The following is a 15,335-nucleotide window of genomic DNA, read 5'->3' on the forward strand; positions in this document are numbered from 1 at the left end:
TACAACAGTCCCGATGTGCCGAAGATGTCTGGTCAGCAAACCCCAGCAAATCAGCCAATATATTTTTTTTTGCATCTCAGACGTTATCAGACTCAAACAAGTGTATGTAAAACATACATGATGGAACAGGTTTAGCAGCAGGAACAGACCACCTGTGAATTTGCTTGTTAGCACATAAACAATGTCTCTGTGGAAAGGACAGTCAAAAAAGAAGAAGGATCCCTGATCTCAAGTTCCCATGCTAACATGAAGCAGAGCCTGGATCTGGGCTGTAAGTGCCTTAGTATCAAGACACATATTTGCCTCTTCTCTGTAACCTTCTGTATTTGAATGACTATTTAAAAAAAATCATTACTAAGTGGAGCACCTGCAGCAGAAAGGTCTAGAAAAGGTCAGAAAAGACTAACTGCTAAACAATCTCTGTCCAAAGACTGAGGAATTCCCTGCAGCATGAGAGAGTTTTGAAACGTTCCTCCACCTCAGGCAGAACAAGACTGCCAAACTTATGTTTGACCACCAACATGAAACTAAAGGGCTTCCGTACATTACACAGGTGAGGGAATGGTTGCCAATTTCAAATTGGCAGAACTAACTGCTAGACTGCTTTTAAAACCAAGCATCAGTGATCTCAAAAATAAGCGTGAGCTGAACTACACACCTCACTATAACCATACTTAAGCAGATTTAGAGTTGAATTAAACTCTAGATGAAATTTAAGTATCTGAGGCCACACTATTCAGTGCTCACACACAGCTAGCCAGTGATTTCTGAAGTGCCCTTAGGTTGTATGCCTTCCAGCATGTGATTCAAAAAGGCACAGATCTCCTGAAAGTCTTTTGCCAAAACTGCCAGCCTCAGGTCGATGCTTTTGACACTGTAAAATTCTTCAGCTGTGTTATGTGCCTAGAATAGGTTACCTATGTTAGGTAACCAAGCAGAGGGTTTTGTCCATATGAAATGTCTAGAGAGCTATTAATCTGTTCAAAATTGGCATTTATTTTATGCTGAATGGCTCTCTATGTTTTCTTGACTAGACTAGATGTTAAGATACCACAACCTAGGTAGGTTTATCCCAATAATGAACGCTGCAAGATTTAGGTACCTTGGCATATATAACCATATAATTATCTGCCTCACAAAACTAATCAGTTTGTGAGGCAGATACTTGTTTGACAAAGCTGAGAAATCTCACTTCTGGTTAGGAATTCAGTGGCTGACATAAAGTCTTAGACACAGTGCTGAAATGGTGAATTTCCCTAATACTAGGGAAATGGTTTTGTAATGGTATTTCTCACAGACTGTGAAGCAAAAAGATAGTCTCTGAAAAGTCAGCTTAGGATTTAGGATTTCTAACTAAAGAAAAAGATACCAGTCCTGAAATTTCTTTTTTATATCATCTTGAATTATTTTGCACCATGTTACACTTTGAGCGCATGTATAATTAATGTGGCAGCAACAAACCCAAATACATGGATTTGTATGTTTTGTGTTGATCCTTGTTAAAAGGATAACAATCTGTACAAACACAAACCAACACTGTTGCCCTTCACTCTTCCCTCCCTGTGGGTTTAGCATTGTGCTATGAGTAAGGGCAGACAGTTTACAAAGCTTTGTATATTTAAATATGTAGATATCTAAGCAACTCTTACAATTTTGCAGTGAAGTTTTATTTATATGTAACCTTTTACTGATATGTGGTCAGTTAATTAAGTGGGTAAAGTTTGGGTAAAACATTGATCGGTTTTGGTTTTTTTTTTAATATCCCTGTTTCTTATATAGCTCAAGAAGAGATATCTATCTTTATCTATTATGCATCTTATCAGTTATCTGTCCACCTGTATTTATCAGTTTGGTTTTGTTTAAGATAATTTTCCTTATAGTAGCTATGAGGCTAGGTTTTGGATTTATGCTGCAAACAGTTTTGATAACACAAAGATGTTTGATTATTGTTGATCAGCACTTACGTCATGTCAGGGCTTCTCAAACCATCCCACCAGCAAGAAGGATGGGGGTGAACAAGAGGATGGTAGTGGACACAGGTAGGACAGCTGACCCTAACAGACCAAAGGGATATTCCAAACCAAATGGTCTCATGCTAAGCATATAAAGGTGGCAAAGAAGAAGAAAGGAAGGGAGGTGTGTGTGTGACATTTGAGTTATGGTGTTTGTCTTTCCAAGTAAGCATAACAGGTGATGGAGCCCGGCTTTCCTGGAGATGGCTGCCTCTGGAAAGTAGCAAATGAATTCCCTGTTTTGTACATTTGTGTGTGTTCACATGGCTTTTGCTTTACTTACTGGACTCCCTTTATCTCTTTATCTGAATGCACAGATTTTCTGTTTTACCTCTCTGATTCTCTCCCCCATCCCAATGGGGAGGACGCAAATGGCTTTGTGGGGCTCAGTTACTAGCTGGGGTTAATCCATGAAACAGTTCAAGAAATAAGAATTCATTGCAATTCTAATGTGTTATTTAGACCTTCATTATTTCAGCTTTAAGATGAATTTGTAAGAAAGATATTTAGTTATCATAATACCCATACTGAAGAGATGATATTTTGTCAAGGACATTAGTGACGACAGTACAATCTGGAAACCATTTTCAAATAATAAAAAATTAAAAAAAAAAAAAGAAAAAAAAAAAAAAGAAATAGCAAACAACACAAGAAGGTAACAGTATTGGCAGTACAGGTTTTATGTGTGAATCCCACTCTGAGGCTCAAGTGTCTTAGTAGCTGAAGGAGAGATGCACCCTAGCAAATTATAGCTTTCCTGAGGACAAAAGGAGGGGGTGAGGGGTGCACTATGTGTTTAAAATTAGAAACTCTTCTCAAAGCTGATGATTACAGTTAAATATAAATGAGGGAATCCAGCCCATGACTGTCAAACAGAAACAGCTCCAAAGCCCTAAGGGCCTTTCTTAAAACCATATGAGTTCTAGCCTGCTGTAAGTTAAGGAAGGTGATCAGTCACGCATTCCACAGTCATGCAAAGGAAAAAACTCTTAATAAGAGTCTTAAGATATTTGACCCAAAAGATTTGATCTAGTTTTATTTATATAATATGAAATGATACTGCTTGACTTCATCAGAAGTCCCTGAAGAGCTATTGCATAGTCACTGCTCCTGTGTTTTACTAGCTGCCCGTATTTTCCTCAAATGACCCTTGCTAAAGATGCCTACTCACTTCAGATACCAGAAAGGTCACTCCTGATTTTCAACGCATGGACAAGGTACAAAAAACCCTGATGTTCTTTGTCTGGTTTCTATGATTTACTCATTTCCCTGTTGGCTTGTTCCTTTTCTTTCCTTCCCTCCCCCAATTTTCCCTTTTGGCTCATTGATGCCTGTGCATTGATGCCTGAGGAGGTTAAAAAAAAAAAAAAAAAAAAAGTCATCTTTATACATGCTTTTTTTGTCTTTTATCAAGTTAATGAAGAAACAATAGTCCAGGATGAAGCTATATTGGAAACACAGGGTCTTTTTCTATATCTGACAGATACAAACATCCTGTCTCCTAATCAACAGCAAGATACCTAGCTAGAAATTCTGTCAAAGATACTTCTTTTATACAAGTCATTTAATCAATATAAAATGCATCTCAGTCAAGAAGGGAGCTAAAATTTATCAATCTTATGTGGTCTGGAAAAAACCTAACCAAACAACAGAACAAAAGTCAGGAAGTGTTTTCTTGTTTCCCTGCTTATTTGCATTTTTTTCCTCTTGTAATATATTATGCCAGTATAAATGAGTGCGGGACCAGTGACTGAGATTCACATTTATTCTTCTAAAACCTACAGGAAATCACTCAAGCTATTGCTTTTGCAACTAAAACATCTGTACTGCCATGGATTTATTCCATATTACACTCAATTAGCTTGTTTGTGCATCAAATTGGAAGATGAAAAATGTCTTTTCTAATACAAGCAGGCAGGGTTTTCATTGTCTCAGATCCCATTTATTTTTATTTCAGATATGTTGCAGCATATAAAAAATTCTGGAGATTGCCTGAAAGACTACATATATTAGGAATGAGGCTTCCTACAAGTAAGATTTAATATCAAGAGCTAATATTAAAATCTCTGTTGTGTAATTATTTACTTACAAGAATTCTTACTTGAAGTGAGAAATTAAATGACTTAACAATACAGTGGACACTTTAATTGCTTCTACCAACTCTGCAAGTGGATGATGTTATATTTAATTTTTGTGGGTTTTTTTCCTGAAGATTGGACCCCTAAAGAAGCAAAGAAAGCATTTTATATGGTACGCTGTCAGGTTCTGAAAGATAAGAAACTGAAAAAAATTTTTTATTTCTCAGATCTTTTGCAGTTACTGTGATCTTAGGTGATTTCTAGTTATTTATTTTTTAGTGATTTTTTTAAAGCCATCATTGACTCTTTAGAACTGCTAAAAGGTTTCTATTTATTTGCAGATTTTAATGACTTCAAAAAATCAGCTTCAGTTTAAACCATCAAAGCTTATTCTCAGCCCAAAAGTAATTTAAACAAGAATCAGAAATGTCTTCCTGACAGTCATTAATTTTACATGACAAGGCACAGTGGTTGGGAGGGATGGAAGTACATGATTAGTGGAGCTTTATAGTTAAGCAACCACCAGACAGAATGTGCAGCTTGCCCTACACCATAGCTCAGTATCAGCCTGGCTGAGAAGATACTGATTCAAGAACACATACACAATTCATCTATTCCTTTTTAATTTTTTTTTCCTCCAGAAAAAAAAAAAATACTGAAATCAACAAGAGACTGCAACTTGATACTTTGCTTGGCTGACAGGGGAAGAACTGATTTCACCCATCAGTAGAGATGGGAATGCAGGAAATTAAAAATACAGTACAAAAATAAAACAGGCAGTGACTGAAATTTTACATCTGGACATGCTCAGTGATGATCTGCTAAGATTTTGCCAGAGCATAATGAAGAACCATCTTCTTTGTGACCTCACTGCACATTTTCTCTGCCCAGCTTGGCAGGCACATCTGCTCCTTAGCAATTTGCATGAGGCAAATTTTAATTGAGTTACTGAAACACATAGCCAAAATCTACACAAACCAAATAGAAAAATTCTGCTTTTGCATGAGACACAGGGAAAAACGCAAGTGTGAGGAAATACTAATTGGTCTAGTAATAGTAAAGTATTTCCATTTTTTTGTAGTTTTACATTTTCAAAACTTAATGTCTTTCTCTTTCCTTTTCTAAATTAAACTTTTTCTTTTCTCCTGAAGCAATATTCTTTTTACAGCATACACTGGTATTCTTCTTGTCCTATTAACCTGCTCTTCCAAAGAAAAAGAATCTTAGCAATCAAGTTTCCCAGCAAAACAACTGCATTAGTAAAATGTTGGGATTTTATCCCAATTCCTAAATAATATCACTGCCAATTAAGGATGGATATATTCTAAAACAAGCAAAAGAATTTCTATTTCTTTCTTATTTGAAAATAACAAAGAAAAAACAATATAAAAATAACTACATTAAAATAAATGTTTAATTTTATTTAAATCTAAATGCTGACATGAAGGTTCCTCCTCAAGTAACCACTGTATCTTACATAAAAGTGAATTTTTTTCCCCTTAACCAAAGTGTCTTTCCCATAAGCTATTTTTAGGAGTATATGTGTATGTTTCCATGTATATACAGGCACAGAGATCACACCACCCAATAGGTACATAATCACAGAGCTTGCACAGCACTCTTAGTGATCAGCACTATCTCAAGGTGACTAACATGCAGCCACATACAGATCCTGAACAACTCTCATCTGCATCCTATCCTGGGACTTCAGGATGTAGCCAGTCGGGTGACATGAATATTTTGGGATGATCCAAATTCTCTGTCGGAGAAAGTGAAGCAGCCAGACTGTGAGAGCAACACTGCAGTCTGTCCCAGTCCTGAGCCAGACACCTATCCTGGTCCTATCCTACAGCAAAGTAAACATTAGGAGCCTTTTAACAACCCCTTTAAGAGCTGCTTTCAGAATCATGCCTCAAAGCAGCCCCACTAAGCTTACAGCACATGGTTCTGGGTCTTGTCTGGATGGAGCTGTCAGAATGTGGCTCATGGAGCAACAAAGGCTGGACAGGCCTTATCCATCCCACATCTGAGCTGGGTGACATGGGACATGGCACAGTGGTCGGAAGCTTGGAGAGCTCCCTGGCCAGCTCTGCCTGGCTGTGCTGACTCCTAGAGATAGTTCAGACAACCTGCAAATGCTCTTTGCCCTGGCAATGAAAGGCACCAGTGGCCTTCTAGGAAGAAGAAAGCTTTCTGGTCACATACCAATGCCTCAAAAGCAAATAAACATTAGTGGAAACAGCACACATGAGCTATTGGGCTCATACAAGTTTCAAGGAGAGGTATAATCAGCCCTCCCTCAGGTAAATGCAGGTTAGAAAACTATATCTTTTTCTTTCTCATAGGTGTCCATCCACATGATGGCATACCAGGTATGTGTGTAGTATTAGGGTATGGTCCCACAGAGCCACCTGTTAAGAGTAACAATGCTCACTATTTCCCGAATAGACTGTTATTCCTTCTAATGATGAAAAAGGAAATTAGTTTCCATAACCAATGCTTTTAAAAAGCATCAGCATTCTATTAGAGGTGGAACAATTTCTTTAATAAGGAAAATATTTTTCACTGGATGTGCAAAGAGTTTGTTTAAAAAGAAAATCTTACATAGAAAGGAAAAATTCAGCAATAAATTTAAGAAAATAGGGGGAAAGAAACCAAAATTGTGATAAGGGGCTGAATTAATATTGCCATAGAGTTCTATTTTTTGCTGGCTTTAATTCCATTCATAGCTGTTCAGTTTTATCTGTATACTGAAGTGCTTAAAAATGTTTTTAAGTGTTGTAAAATATATAGTTTCCAGGCATATCTATAAAGTTCTCCTTAAAATGTAGTTATACACATAGAAGACAGTATTTTTAATTTTGCTTTACTTAAGGATCCTGACTATCCATTGAAATTATTGCAATATGCACTGTAGTTCTCATGCAGTACTGGCTGTAGACCCATTAGGAATAGGAAATTGAGTCAAGAAAGCAGGCAGGTACACACAGCTTTTTCTAAATACAGAGATCAGACCAAATAGCCAACGCACTGTAAAATGGGAAAGCATCCAAAGGAGAGCTTTATGCTGTTCTGAGGCATAAATATTTATCAACCAATGCAAGAGAATGTGACATTCCTCTGCAAGCAAAGAATTTGCTCAGAAAGCATTCCAAAAAAGACAGGAGAGAGAAAGAAAGGAAAAAAAATCACAACAAACCCACAAAAAACCCCATTGCCTTTATTATGTCAAGCTGGGTTATAGCATAGAGCCCCAGCTAAGAAGCTGAACTAATCACTGTTTCTTTTGTTGTGAGGTAGAATGAAGCCTCTTCCAGAACACCAGCCACCTCTATGACTTGCCAACTACTGACTGCAGAGAAACCAAAATGGCAAAAGACCATCATGGTATATGAGAGCTGAAGATAATTTACAAGTTGATGCATGTGCTAAATGAAAACAAGCAGGCTGTGAGCATGCACCTCACTCATCTCATTAAATCTTTACACACCTTTTCTAGCTTTCATTTACTTTCCTCTCAGAGAAACACAATCAGCTTGCTTAGTTTCCTAATGAGTATAATAGACAATCATGTAAAGTAGATCATTGCTTGGTAAAAATGCAGTGGAGAACGGCAGGCAGTCTAATAGATGTAAACTTGCTTAATTCTTTAATTATGTGTCTTTGATCAGAAGCAGCTCACTTGGAAAGATTTTTTTTTTTTTTTATAATGTAATGAGCACTCACCTTTCATGTTAAGCACTGAGTGTTAGGCCAATCTGGTATCAGCGGTATCACTGATTGTGTGTCAAACACACCACTGAAAATCGAGATAATAAATGTTACTTGCAGCTATTAAAGCTTTTCTTTTTTTGAGACATAGGTCTGCAAGACCTATTTTGCAGTTTTACCTTTTCTTTCCATCTCTGTCATGAATCCCATAGAATTTTTAAAATAGATAATTGACACTATTTTTCTTTCTTTTTTTTTTTTTTTTTTTTTTTTTTTCCCAGCTTTGTCCTCATACCCTTTTGTTTCCTCATTAACCTCTAAATCTGTATTGAGGATTTAATTCATATTATTTCCAACACCTTATAATATTCCTTGGACTTCCCCTTCTGACAAAAATGGAGATCAAATGGCTTTGATACCAGCCTGAAACATTATGGCAAGTAGGGTCTAGAACAGAGTGAAAAAAACCCCTTTCAGTAAAATTGGGAGCTAAATTAAAACAAGTAGATTGGAACTATTTATCAACCCAGCCTTGGAGAGTGACACTACCTTAATATATTTCCACTTATATATGCAGCCATAGAGACTAAATATACTAGATGTTTCTTATTATTTCTTTTTTCTACTGAAGTATCACCAAAATTAGGATTGATGTCAAAGCCAAAACTAATTTATACTGCCTATTTCAATCTAGCTTTCTTGAAAGAAAAAAACAAACGAAACCAAAACCAAACCAAAACATACAAAGAAATCCAAACAAAACATTAAAAAAAAGGAAAAAAAACCCAAACAAACACAAAATGAAAACACAAATAGCAGCTAAGTTACTGAAATTAGAGGGAAACTGAAGCTAAGGAATGCACAGAAGAGGTCTGTGCAGCATTTCTGCAGCTTAATGCAGATCAGGAAAACCTGTGGCTACCAATGCATGGTCCTTTACAGAAACTGCTATTCCTCTCATGCAAGCAGATTTTTACAAAGCATGTGAGGCTATTAGGCACTACAGCTTTAATTCTTTTGAATTGATTTTTAATATGATTTTTCTTTTCTGTAAATAAATAAAAAAAAATTCTCATAAATAGAACTTGTGCTGTATTGTTTCATCCCAAAATATATCTAAATATTCCTCATTGCCCTACAGGAGTGTAGGATTTGCCTCCGTAGTTCAAGTCTGCATTATAAGGTTTCTGTAAGGAAAAGAAACTAAACATAGGACAGAAAATTGTCATTTTGTCTTACTTCCCAATGTAGTCATAGGTTGTGCAGATTATTGTTTCATAAAAATAAGTGCTTTGGGTAAACACATGCATACAAGTACTAGAAGATAATCACGATTTATTCTGACTTCAGAGTGAAGGACATTTTGCTCCACTTCAATGAAATGTTCTTGTTCTTTTTTTAAGATATATTTTTGGACAGTTTTCAGCAACTTTTCCAAGTGGTTCCTGACTGTGATGACAGTTCATAATATAATTTATATAATTTACATTAATGCTAACTTTCAGAAAACCAAGAGTTTTTTATAAAGGATGAGAGTGTTTTAAGTATTCTCATTCAAATTCAACTTGCTTCTTGGAATAATAAATTACATCATTAAAAAGCAGTCCAATTTCAAATAATGATATTATGCTAAAGAATGAGATTGACAAGAGTGAGAATTACAGTTAAGACATGCACTAAGTAATTTTGTTGCAAAGCAAATGAAAAAAAAAATTCTTATAACTGAAAATTGGTAGTATTCAAAAAATATTTGTTTCATCTAATTTATAATTGCCTCTAAATAGGACCTCTAGGAAAATGATCCTGTTTTATTTATTAAGAAGTCATGAAACTAGCATAAAACTTTTACGCCATATCTGTTTAATCACAAATTTCTTCCTCTGAGCAAGCTGACTTCCGTTGGTTGTTAGCTGCCTATAGCTATGAAGGAAATATATGGAAATGAAGCAAATTTTTGTCACTAAATGAACAAGCACTTTCTATTCCAGCTTATTCAGTACTGAAATACCTGTGGTGTTTCAATGACAGATATGCAAATCTACTGAAGCCCATAGGAAGAGCAAAGAGCTGCTAGCATAAATTAAATCTACACTTTTTTCCTTCTCTTCATTTTTAAATGAATTGCTAAATACAGAATTTGTCACTTTGGAATCCATACTAACTAGATGATAGCTAAGAGAAAACAGTTTAAATAGTAATCCAAACACTTCTCAACACACAGCCCTCAAAGATAATACACAATTTTAATTGTATTTTAATGCTAACCTAAAATATTACACAGGAAAGCAGTGAAAGCACTCTTCTGGAAGGTGAATCAAAATAGTAATATAGGATTGCAGAGTAACTGTTCAGAATGCAGGTAAACATCAGTGTTTCTGCATTTTCCTTCAGTCAGTAAAATAGCCCAGAAATTTATTTTACTGCATTCTTAGCAGTTTTACAGAAGCAGTGCTACCCCGTGATTTTTCTCACTTCGTGATTTACTCATCTGTTGATTTCTGCACATATCCCTGCTCTTCCACAAAGCTTTTTTTGCCTCATCCTGTGCACCAGAGTTAAAAATGAAAACTTAAAACTGATGTAATTCAGATAGTCATTTCATCCCATAAAGTTACCCTGCATATTTAGGAAAAACTTCTATCACTTTGTGTAAGTGTTCATGAAATACAGGGGTTTATAGGAGGGAGATGCTACATCCCTCCACTGATTTACTGGTAGATTTGTTTTTGAAAATCAGCTCAAAGTCTTTATTACATGTACTGGATGGAGTTTTGTTTGTACATGCATTCAGTTTTCTGCCCTGCTGCAGACTCTCTGATTTTACACATTTCACTGATTACCTAATGTCTTGGTTTGGTCCAAGGTAATTTTCTGTCTTGTATTTTTGCTTTCAGCTAAGTCTCTTGTAAGTAGCTGCACTTGCTGAAATTAACAGCAAGTTTCTCACTCAAGTGTCTGCTTCTAGGACTGATAACACTTGATGTTTATAATTACTGCTAGAGACTGGTATGCAGAGCCAAGGCCACTGCTCAGTTCTGAGGAACATTTTGCCCTCTGGAAAGAGAAAAGGAGTAAAGAGGTCACACCTACAGCCCTCCTTTAGGGAGGAACAGACAAGATAGATGCCAGAATTGACCAAACAGAGTATTCCATCCCATACGCATCATACTCAGTATAAATTTGAGGGATCACGAGGGTTAAACCCCTTCCTTTTCCTTCCTGCTTCCCCTTCTTCACCTGTCCCCGTTTGCTTTGGCATCCTGGGAGGATTCCGTCCGTTTGCCTCCCTGTGGTCCTGATCCGTGCCAGCCCTTACCTGTGTGTTCCTGCCTCCAGTTCCCAACTGCTGCCGACTCCAGGAGTCCAGCCTGGACTCTCCCAGGCCTGCCCTAAAGCCTTAGTGGTGATGTGAGAGTTACTGGAGGAAAGGGGTGAGGAGGGTGGTATCAATTTTCTTGTATATTTGTATATATTTAGTAATTTTTCCTATTTATCATTACTGTTTCATTAAAGCTGTGTAGTTTAGTTTCCAACCCATAAGTCTCTGCCTTATTCTCTCTCCTTTCTTTATGAGGAAGGAGAGGGGGATTAATAGAGAGCATCTGTTACTCGGTTTAATTGCCGGGCCAGTATTAAACCGTGACACCTAAATAAGGAGCACAGTCAACTAAGTTTCCTTTGACACACATGGAGAGACCCTTTTTTCCATATAAGCTGACTCAGCACAACTCAGAACTCTCTGAAGCTTCTTATGTCTCCCCACTGATGATAAAATGGGTTTAAGGAGGCTAAGATACTAATGCAGGGACCTCTGAAAAACACTGAAACCTTGGCCTTAAGCACTGCTGACCCAATGAAATGGCTGCATGCAGCCAGGGCATGGATGGTCATCTCATGAAATTTCATACAAACTGTTCAATCAAGCTGAAAGAATTCACATCACACTACAAATATCTTAAGTATTCCACTTCTGAAAGGCTGCCTGTTCAACCTACTATTTTAAGTAGGTTTTAGAATAAAGTAAGCTTTGAAGAGAAAAAGAAAGAAAGAAAGACAACAAGATGGAGTGAGAGAGAGAGAGAAAGCAAGCAAGCAAGACAGACAGACATGTATTTACTTTATAGGATTTCAGTACCAAAAATTTTTAAGTCTTTCCCTCCATCCCTTCATTTTCCACTGACCTTTTCCTTATCCACTTGGGTAGGAACAGGAACACAGATTGGCAGAGGATAAAGCTTCACTTAATAATGAGATGATAAGGTTATGGGAAAACATTGCTTAACGAATCCAGACTGGCCGAGTAAAGGGGTTAAGCTTCCTCTCTTTGATCAAAAGTCATGACCCAATGGTTAAAATGAAAGACTAAGAATATGGGGTTTGTTCTCTTCCTGGCTTAAAATAAGCTATCTGAACTCATATACCTTTTATCTTCTCTATACCACTGCTTCTATGTCTGTATAGCAAAGATAATGACACATCCTCATAAGGCTACTGGAAAATTTAATTCATTAATGTGTGTGAAGTACTGAGCAATTCTTAGAATGGTACAGTAGAAATGTAAAATATTATTAAAATGTCAATTATATTTCTATAAAATTAGATCCTTGTGTCTAAGTGAAATTAATTGGTATGACAAGGACACTGAAAACTTTAAGGAAATCATAAGAATTTGCTTATCATGAGGTTGTCAATAGGACAGCACATACTTCAGAAATTGTGGTTCAAAGATGGTAGCACAACAACAAATTCCTGTATGCATAGATAGGTATTCCAGATTAGCACACACATACACACACAAGTAAAACCAAGGGATAAAAACACAAACATACCTCTGAGAAAGCTTTACCATTTTGACAATTAAAAATATATAGCTCCATTAGTATAGTTTATGATTAATATTATAGAAGGCAAACTTCTGAGTTCTATAACAGAAATTCAGAAGTATTAAAGAACCAGTTTTGATTAACTGCACCCAGAAAAATGAACTATCAGAACTGAAGATTATTAAAGAGATATTTGATACTTATAAAAAAGGCCAAGCTTTCATCTCACAGGAATTCTGGCAAGCAGTGTTCTTATGTGTTATAATAAGGAAAGTCTATGAAATAACCAGCCTGCTGGGAATAAGCAGAAAGTCGACAGAGGTGATGAAGGAAAGATTTTGACAAGGACTTTTTCAGTTAGTCTGTATTCCTTATAACAGAAAGTGTGTTTGAAGAAGGCAGATTATGAGCCAAAGAATGGTAACATGAGTGATTAATCCAGACAGGAAAAGTACCTCAGGTTCTTTTAACCACCTCTCTTTAGACAGGAGCCATGGCAGAAACTCAGTCTGCTTCCTACCTTTCTAATCACTAAATGTAATCACAGGAGTTTGGCAGCCCCACTACTTCCTTAGCAGCGAACTGTACTCTGTACTGAGAGACAAGCTAGTGTGTGAATGGGTAGTTAAAATTCCTCTCACCACATCTCTTATCTTCAAGGGAGTAAAGACCAGATGCTACCTTTAACATAGATGTACTGCCACTGAGCCTCAGCCATTGTTTTGTTCTGCAGCTCCCATAGCAACTGCTATTAAGTGCTAATAATATGATTAGGAGAAAAGAAAGAACTGCTTGAATGTCCAAAAGTAATACAAACATTTTACAGCAACCATGATAAGGGTGCATATCTTTGCAGCTGATGTTCTAGGAACTGCAACTGAAAAAAATGTTGACGACACAAAGAAAAAACGTAATGAAGTACATCAAGTAGAGCATGGTGGAATAAATACTTCTATCTCATATTTGCTGCAAGGTAGCATTGTAGTAGATAGCAGAGTGCAGAGTGTGCCTTAAAAAGTATAGATGGACTGACAGATAACTCAATGACTTGCAAACGAAGTGATCCTATCTACAAGGAAAAGAAATCGAATTCCTCTATGGAGTGTTCAAGCTGGGGTATTTTATGATCTTACTAAAAAGGAAGAAACAGTGACAGCACAAGGAAAATAATACATGGTTGCAAAACAAGATTCAAGACTGTAATTCAGCTGAGGTCTGCTGAACCCTCAAAGCACAAAAGCAAAACTCAAACAACTCCTGAATGACAATGAATTACTAAATTCCAGTATTTCAGCTAAAATCAGGATGCAACCTAAAACAGCAGAACAAGACTCTTAAATCTGTTTCTTACAATCTGCAGGTGAAAAATATCAAAAAATCAAAATGGCATCAGCTACGATTTGAGGATTTTAAATAGATTATTAAATGAAAGAAAGGCTCTTGTACAGAGACAGGAGATTTAAAAGGTTAATTAAGGTATAATAAGGATGGAGATCTGAATATGAATACAGTAGTGACTTCAAAAACAACTGTTAATTATGAGCAGAAAATAAAGTTGATTAAAAATACTGTTGCACTCTCACCTTCCCACTTCCAATGTTCTTCATCTGGTCATTTATTGTATATATGTACATACATACAACATAAATACATATAAAGTTGATGTCTAAATACAGAAAGAAATATCTGAAGATATTTTTTCACCATAAAAGATCACTTAGCTGAAAAGCTAATGTTTTAGTGTAAATGTTTTTCAAAGAAAGAATAATGTGGGATCTCAAACTGTGACCATCTCCTATGATCCATCCTGAATCAGTAAGGTCTCTAAAAGACCATATGCATTTTCATAAAAAAAATTCAAATTGCTTTTATTTCAAGTCTTCTACTTTGCCTTGCCAACCATCTGAAATTAAAAGTTTATGAACTTGTTAGTGGGTAGAGCTACTAGTACTACTACTACTACTACTAGTAGAAAGTTCTACTAGAAGAAAAAGTTCTACTAGAAGAACTTTTTAACCTTTTTTCAGTACTATGAAACTATAGAAACATATGGACGCAGAAAGAATTCCCACATTATGATGATGTTTTACTTTTCCAGCCAGGAAACTTGGGTGATAAGATTAGAGGTAAATAGAAACTTCCTCTCACTGACTTTCAGTTTGCTCAAGGTGGACAGTTATTTGTTTCTCACAGCAAAATTACAGAAGATTTGACACAGCATTAGAATTAACACAATAATTAATAATATAGTAATATAGTCTTTGGCAAACACCATTTTAGGCATTACTTTTCATTCTTCAGAGGTCTTCAATAAATGAACGGAACATATTTTAACAGTGACAGATTCTCCCCAAGTTTCTCATTTTCCCTAAAATAGTTCTACAACAACTGAAATACTGGAAAAGTCTCTAAACTTTTCTCTAAATATCTCAAAACTTACATTCGTCTTAATGCCTATCAGAAATTATTTTAAACAATTTAAACTGAAATCTGAGTTACTTACAAGCATACTTACAATGAAAACCAAAATGCATATGTATTTGGTTGTATGAAACATGTTTATAGTATTTCTGTTCTCCTTCAGGCCATATTTTGCAAAACAAGCTTTGAAAGAATGAAAGTTTCTCTGAATCTAAGTATCATGGTGCCTTACGCAGACCCCAGTGTAACAAGCATTTACCTGAATACTGTATACAGCTGTAACACTGTTC

At 36.1% G+C, this 15,335-nt stretch overlaps 1 protein-coding gene and 2 long non-coding RNA genes across 5 annotated transcripts in view; 2 read left to right on the forward strand and 1 right to left on the reverse strand.

Moving 5' to 3' along the window:
- Positions 1-15,335, reverse strand: part of TAFA5 (TAFA chemokine like family member 5) — a 402,285-nt gene that overhangs the window by 106,527 nt on the left and 280,423 nt on the right. The window lies entirely within an intron of this gene.
- Positions 92-4,190, forward strand: LOC139791517 (uncharacterized). The gene is made up of 3 exons (XR_011723952.1): positions 92-271; positions 1,958-2,136; positions 3,137-4,190. It is a non-coding gene; the product is annotated as an uncharacterized lncRNA (long non-coding RNA).
- Positions 4,198-7,583, forward strand: LOC139791518 (uncharacterized). Its single transcript, XR_011723953.1, has 2 exons — positions 4,198-5,349; positions 7,391-7,583. It is a non-coding gene; the product is annotated as an uncharacterized lncRNA (long non-coding RNA).

This window comes from Heliangelus exortis, chromosome 1 (assembly GCF_036169615.1).
Source record: "Heliangelus exortis chromosome 1, bHelExo1.hap1, whole genome shotgun sequence".
NCBI classification, from domain to species: domain Eukaryota; kingdom Metazoa; phylum Chordata; class Aves; order Apodiformes; family Trochilidae; genus Heliangelus; species Heliangelus exortis.